The following is a 6,875-nucleotide window of genomic DNA, read 5'->3' on the forward strand; positions in this document are numbered from 1 at the left end:
CAGTCACCCTCAAATAATAACATTGAACTACGGCAAATCCTGACTTTGCCCATTTTATTAGTGAAACACATGCATAGTATTTTTTAGTCTTTGTGGTTGATATCATGCTCATTTCTCAAAAGCATCTCTCTTATCTATGACCATATAAGACCATGGCTTCATCTTTTATCCCTATGATCACAGATTTTGCCGCTCTTCTCCACTTGAAATTGCAAACCTGGGACTACAATTTTCTGAACTCTTATCAGATTTACATTTTTTCTACTCTATCTTTAAGTAGTTTTTTTTTTAAAGGAAGCCATCAGCACTGGTGTAGCAAATAACAGGCAGAAACCATAAAGTGTTTGTAAGAGGACAATGACTGATATTGTTAGTTTCATTTAAAAGGTTAATACTGTACTAATGCTACACAAGACTGTAAACACAGGAAGCATGTACATTATCAGAAACATCAAGACTGCTGAAAATGTGATCAAAGTCAAGAGTCTGAGTTTGTTTCCCGGATTTGTACAATAATGCATGTAAAAAACAAAATTGGTGGCCGAGAGCATCTTAAAACAAGCTTGGTCGCTGAGAACAATTTGGAAGGAAAAAAATGCTCCAGCTTCACTCTTCAGTAGCCGCTTTCTAAGGACCACAGGGTTCTGCTTTCTTGACAAATGTGATGTATTGCACTTTAAAATGAAATATATTTAAAACTGAACAGAAAATGTCAACATGGCAATTTAAATTCTTTTAAACAAAAATTACATATAGGATCACCTAGATACCTTGACCTCTTCCTTTAAACAACTATTTTCAGAGCCTTGGAAGAGTCAGTAATTTGTAGGCATGAAGAGTTAATGATTTTTCCTCTTTATTCATATTAGTTTTAAAAGATACAAATTTTATGTGCAAATTTTCCTACAAATAAAAATTTCAGATTCTAGGGGCCCTGAGTTAAATTTTTCTCCCTGAAAAATTATTCTAAAATATCTGTTAATGAGAATATTCTTTGAAGTATGTAAATTCAATAACATATACTTGAATGCAAATCACAGTTTTAAAAATCTCATTGTTGTGATGTGTTTTAGCCCAGAAGAAGCTTTCACAACTGATACAGAAAGTCATATAAAGTATAACTCTGGGTGCTTTGCGACCGCCTGGAGGGGTGGGATAGGGAGGTTGGGAGGGAGGGAGATGCAAGAGGGAAGAGATATGGGAACATATGTATACGTATAACTGATTCACTTTGTTATAAAGCAGGAGCCAACACACCATTGTAAAGCAATTATACCCCAATAAAGATGTTAAAAAAAAAAAAGTATAACTCTGAAAGAGAGAAGTGTAAGAACCACAGAATTTTAATCTTGAAAACTTCAATATAGTTTATAGGTTATTAGGTTGGTCTTTATTACTAAGGTTAAATAGTTTAATAATTAAATCATATTTCCTCAAACCCTAAAGGACTATTGAAATTTGTATATAGAATAGCAATTTTACAATGTCTAAGTTTCCTTGAAATATATTATTTTTAATAGGGTTCTTGGCTAATCCAGCTATCAGGATATATCTAAATGGCTCTAAACTGATTATACTAGGCATGCTCTTATTTTAAAGACATTTAGCCTCCCTCAGGCTAAGTTTTCTCATCAGTAAAATGAAGGTAATAATAGCACCTACTTCATTAGATTCTTTGAGAATTAAGTTAAATAATATGTATGAAACACTTGCTTAGCACATTTTCTGGCAGGCAATAATTATTATTATTATGTGTGGTGCTTTATTTGAGGTGTGTCCCAATCTTATGCTAGAAGAAGTAACAAAATAGTTATACAGTTTGAGTTTTATACACTTGGATTTAGAAGTTTGTTTTTTTTACAGTGTTCTCTCCACAAATACAGATTTACTATATCTTGATATGACAAGAATAGACTCTTAAGACTATTCATTTCCCTAAAATACCCTTGGATGATTTGTTACTTCAACAGAACATATTGCTTACTTTCATAAATTCAGTGAGTTTTTGGAATTTTAACTGATGGCTATATTTTTGACACGTAATAGTCAAAACATTATAGTTTCTTCTCAAGTGGCTGGTGACACTGGTACACTTCTAGGGTCAAATATTATAAATCATCCATGGCTCACATTCTCTGTTAATTTATCTGTAATTAACATCAAAATCTTAGTCCCACCTAGTTAAACTTCCTGTTTTGATCAGTATTTTTACTTTTATATTTTGAAAGTAAAAAGAAATTGATTCGCTAGTTCTTCATAAATCATTCTCTTAAAAATATTTTGCTCCTTCCTTATCATATCAGTTTTTTTTATATCTTTATTGGAGTATAATTGCTTTACAATGTTGCATTAGTTCCTGCTGTACAACAAAGCTATATGGATACATATATCGCCATATCCCCTCCCTCTTGAGCCTATCATGTCAGGTTTGTCCTCAGACTGGGCCAGAAGCTGTTTAAAAAGTTTTTAGAACATGTATTTCATGAAAAATAGTTCACGCTTTTCCTAAATTAATTTGTGGTGAGTAACGCTATTTTCTTAGTTCAGATCGAATAATCTTATCTGTATGATGTCAGATGTTGGGAACTATATTGTTTATGTGGTGGAGCAAAGACAACACTGCTTCCTGAGAAAAGATGTGGCTTCCCTGCAGGTACTCCTAAAGTCCATCTCCACATGCATGTGGGATGGCGTGCCAGTAATTTGCTTGTTTGCTCTTGAGTCCATTCCTTTCCATTTCCCTGTCCTGCTCTGTACAACAAGGGAATGAACCCCGCAAACTTCATTTTCCAGGCTCTGTTGCCAGCTAGCCTGTGCGATGAGATGGGTGATAGGAAAGTCGGAAGGAGGAGAAACTGTGCCTCTCCCATCCCCCACCCTCCCTGCTCTATTTTGGGCCGCATCTCCTCTGTGATTCCAGCTTCTCCTGGACAGCTTCTCCTTCCATGATCCAGCTCCAGCCAGGTACCCGCTGTTGCAGAAACTGTTCTCACTGGGCAGCCCCAGATCCTGGAATCTTGTAACAGTATCTCCTCCTTTGGGATCTCCAACCCTAGGGATTAAGAGTAGCTTCCTGCTGATATTAATCCTTGAGATATCTCTGTCCCTTCTTTGGCTTTTCAGCTCCTTCAGTACCCTTGCAGTTAGTTCCCCGTATTCAGTCCCCTCTCTTAAAGACCTCTCATGCACTTGTTTGTTTTCCTGATTGGACTTGGAGTGAGGCAGATAGTCTCCCATCCACATAATAGACCTGAATTGGCTCCTCAGCCAAATGATGGCATGTCATCATCTTTCATTTGGTCTTTAAAGCTTGTAGATCTGACCTCAATTAGCAAAACAGAAACCTACTTTGAAAACAGTATTGACTGACTCACTGCACCCATTCTAAATCCCCTTCGTCCATGCCTGCCTCTGCTCTAGAGACAGGAAATAATGAAGTATTCTCTCTGTGAGACTCCTACATCTTAGGTTGGCTTTGGGACACAATTCAGGCCAGCAGGATGAAGGGAAATCTTCTGGTACTGCTCTCTTGTCTTTCTCTCTTTCCACCTCAAAGGTGGTCGGAATGGCTGATGTCTGTAGCCATGAGATGAGAGGTATGAGATAAATGCCAATGACATCACTGACATCATCCTTGGCATTGTGGAACCATTGAACAAAGTTTCAAACTTATTTTTATGGTTGGGAGTGGAGCCCTTCCTTGCTTTTCAAGTCAAACATCAAGAGGTTCACTGAATTGTATTTTATGTCATTCCTTTTGCGTTTAATAATGATTTCTACAGGTGTGCCTCTCAGGTATCCTCCAGGTCTGAGGCACTTATTCCACCCAGCTGCTGGAAGTAGTGACTTGCTGGCTGATCACAGCTAAGCCCCTTCTCATAAGTTACTCTTGACCTCTTGACCTTAGAGAGCTGTCCAAGATTCCAAGGTTCCAGCCCCTCCCCAGGGGGATCCCGCATCCATTAATTGCTCAATGTGGTGTACAAAGACCTGGCCTTCTGACCATACTTCAGGATGACTCTGAGGAGCCATGCTGGCTCAGAACTCTGCATTAGCTAAGGCCTTCGTTCCAACTGCATTGCATCAATTTCTCTTTCTCACCTGCTTTCCTCACTCATTCATAGGCAGTATTGTTGAAAGGACTTATTGATAAACTTTCTTCACACAAGTCTCCATCTCTGAGTCTGTTTCCTAGGAAGCCTGACCTGTCAGTTGGTATGGATAGTGGTCCGAAGAAGCAGACTCTAAAATGGGATTTCGGAGGTGGATCATCCACTGGTTGGGTGGCAATGAGGACCCCATCTGTGGTGGACAGTTTCTAAGGTGATCCCATGATCTCTGTCTCCTAATATCCCTGCCCTTGTATAAATCTCTCCCCTTGTGTGTGTGTAGGACCTGAAAATTCCTTTCAACCAATAGAATATGGTACAGTGACAGGATGTACATGATTACATGTGTGTGACTAAGTTACATAATATTACAACTCCCATCTTGCTGAGACCCTCTCTTTTTTGCTGACTTTGAAGACTCAAGCTACCATGTTGTGAGCCACTGTATGGAGAGGTCCACATGGCAGGGGGCTGATGGTAGACTCTGGCCAACAGCCAGCAAGGACTGAGTCTTTCAGTCCAGCAGCCTATAAGGAGCCTAATTCTGCCAAAAACTGAATGTGGGAGTGGTTCCTTTCCCAGCTGAGTCTTAGATGAAACTGTAGCCCTAGCTGACACCTTGATTACAGGCTTGCAGAGGACAGAGCTAAGCCGTGATAATAATGTGTGCCATTTAAGCCACTAAGTTTGTGGTAATATGACACTGTAGAAAGACAATGAAATGCTGAGTTAGGGGTCCAGTGGTCTGAGGCATGCCAGATACCTCCTACAAAGTAAAGGGCAGGTTATCACATCTTGCACTTGCTACACAAGGGAGGGACAACACCTGCTAGGCTTCTCTGAGTTCTGCAGGTAAAATGTTTACTTGAGAATATTTAATGACACATTTCCTGAATGACACATATGGCTACCAGTTTTAAGTGGTGCCCAGAGCAGGAAAGGGTTCTGCATCATCTCTTAAGTGTGGGGCAAGCACTTGGAACATACAGCATGACAGAGTGTACGATATTAATGTATTAGTGGTGGGGAAAGATGCTGTGGAATGAATGGAAAGTTTCAATGGGAAAATCACAAAGAGAAATCCAAGGGTTCTGGAGCAAGGCCACATATGTGATCTTTAGAATTAAAAATCATAAACTATTGAAAAATAGCTCCTGGCACCCTATTTGAGCCAGGATAATGACAGAGCACCTCGCCGTGAGATGTCAGGTGGCTAGAACTGCCCATCAGGAGCTAGGTTTTGTCAGATCCACCAACTTATAAGGTCCAGTGGGCCCAGCAAAAACCTATGGTAAGATGGAGGTGATATACCCAGGACTGGGCATGAACAGGGCCAGAGAACAAGTAAGCTGCATGAGTGTGTGGCCAGATGTCATCAACCATTATTGCACTGGTACCTGCCTCTAAGCTCAGACATATGGCTGCATGGGACCGAGGGGTCCCTTATGATTGATGTAGAAGAGGAAAAAGGCTGAGCTTGGTTCAAGCATAGATGACTTGGTAAGTAAGTGCAAGTTGTCATGAACTGCTGCTATACTGTGATCTGATAGATAATGACGAGGCAAAATCCTCCCAGTGGTTCAGACTTCATGCATTGCACATAGTCATCCATTTTGCATATAAGGAGAAGTGGCCTGAAGTAAGAATATGTAAGGCTAATGGGTAGAATAGCCATGGTGCAGAGATGGAGGCTATGTGTGGTGGCAAGGATGGAGGTTACGCATGGAACTTACAGGGAGGGCTCTCCCTTAACAATGCTGGTCTAGCTGCTGCAGAATGTGCAATCTGCCAGCAAGATTAAGCACAATATTTCAAGGAAACCAACCAGCCACTTGCTGGATAGTTGATTACATTCTACCCTGGAAGGGTCAGTGATTCAACTTGCCTGGGACTGATGCATATTTTGGTATGGATTTACGCTCCCTGCCCTCACTGGCCAGTGCCATTATCTGAAGGCTTGCAGAGTTCTGTTTCACAGATATGGGATCCTGAAAAGATTGTCTCACACCAAGGTGCCCACTTTGTAGTAAATGGTATATGTGTGTGTTAGACTGAATAATGATGCACCTCCAAAATTGTCCACCTTATAATCCTCAAAACCTGTGAATACGTTACAGTACAAAGGGATGTTGCAGATGTGATTAAATTAAGGATCTTCAGATGAGAAGAGCATTCTGGATTATCCAGGTGGGACTAATAGAATCACAAGAGTTCTTATAAGGGGGAAGCAAGAGAGTCCCAGTGAGAGAAGGAAATGTGTCAGTGGAAGCAGAGTCAGAGAAGAGGTGATGGCAAAAGCAGAGAAGAGAGAGAAAAAGAAATTTGAAGATGCTATGCTGCTGGCTTTGATGGTGGAAGGAGGGCTGTGAGCCAAGAAATGCATATGACCTCTAGAAGCTGGAAAAGGAAAGGAAACAAATCCTTCCGCAGAGCCTCAAGAAGAAATAGAGCCCAGCTGACACCTTGATTTTTAGAACTTCTGTCCACCAAAAGTATAAGATAATAAATTTGGTTTGTTTTAACCCAGTACATTTGTTACAGCAGCAAAAGGAAACCAGTACACTATCCATTGGATCCACTTATCCTATCATATAAAATGCCACCCAGAACCTGCTGTTAATATCAATAGAATGATGGTGTGGTCTTTCGAAGGTGAAGTTGGGGCATAAGCTGCACCTAACGTACTTTAACAGCTATTGCATGGTGCTGTGTCCCCAGTAGATAGAATCTATGAGTTCAGGAACCCAGAGCAGAAGCAGTAGTGGG

The sequence above is a fragment of the Phocoena phocoena genome, chromosome 18 (assembly GCF_963924675.1).
Source record: "Phocoena phocoena chromosome 18, mPhoPho1.1, whole genome shotgun sequence".
Lineage (NCBI taxonomy): Eukaryota > Metazoa > Chordata > Mammalia > Artiodactyla > Phocoenidae > Phocoena > Phocoena phocoena.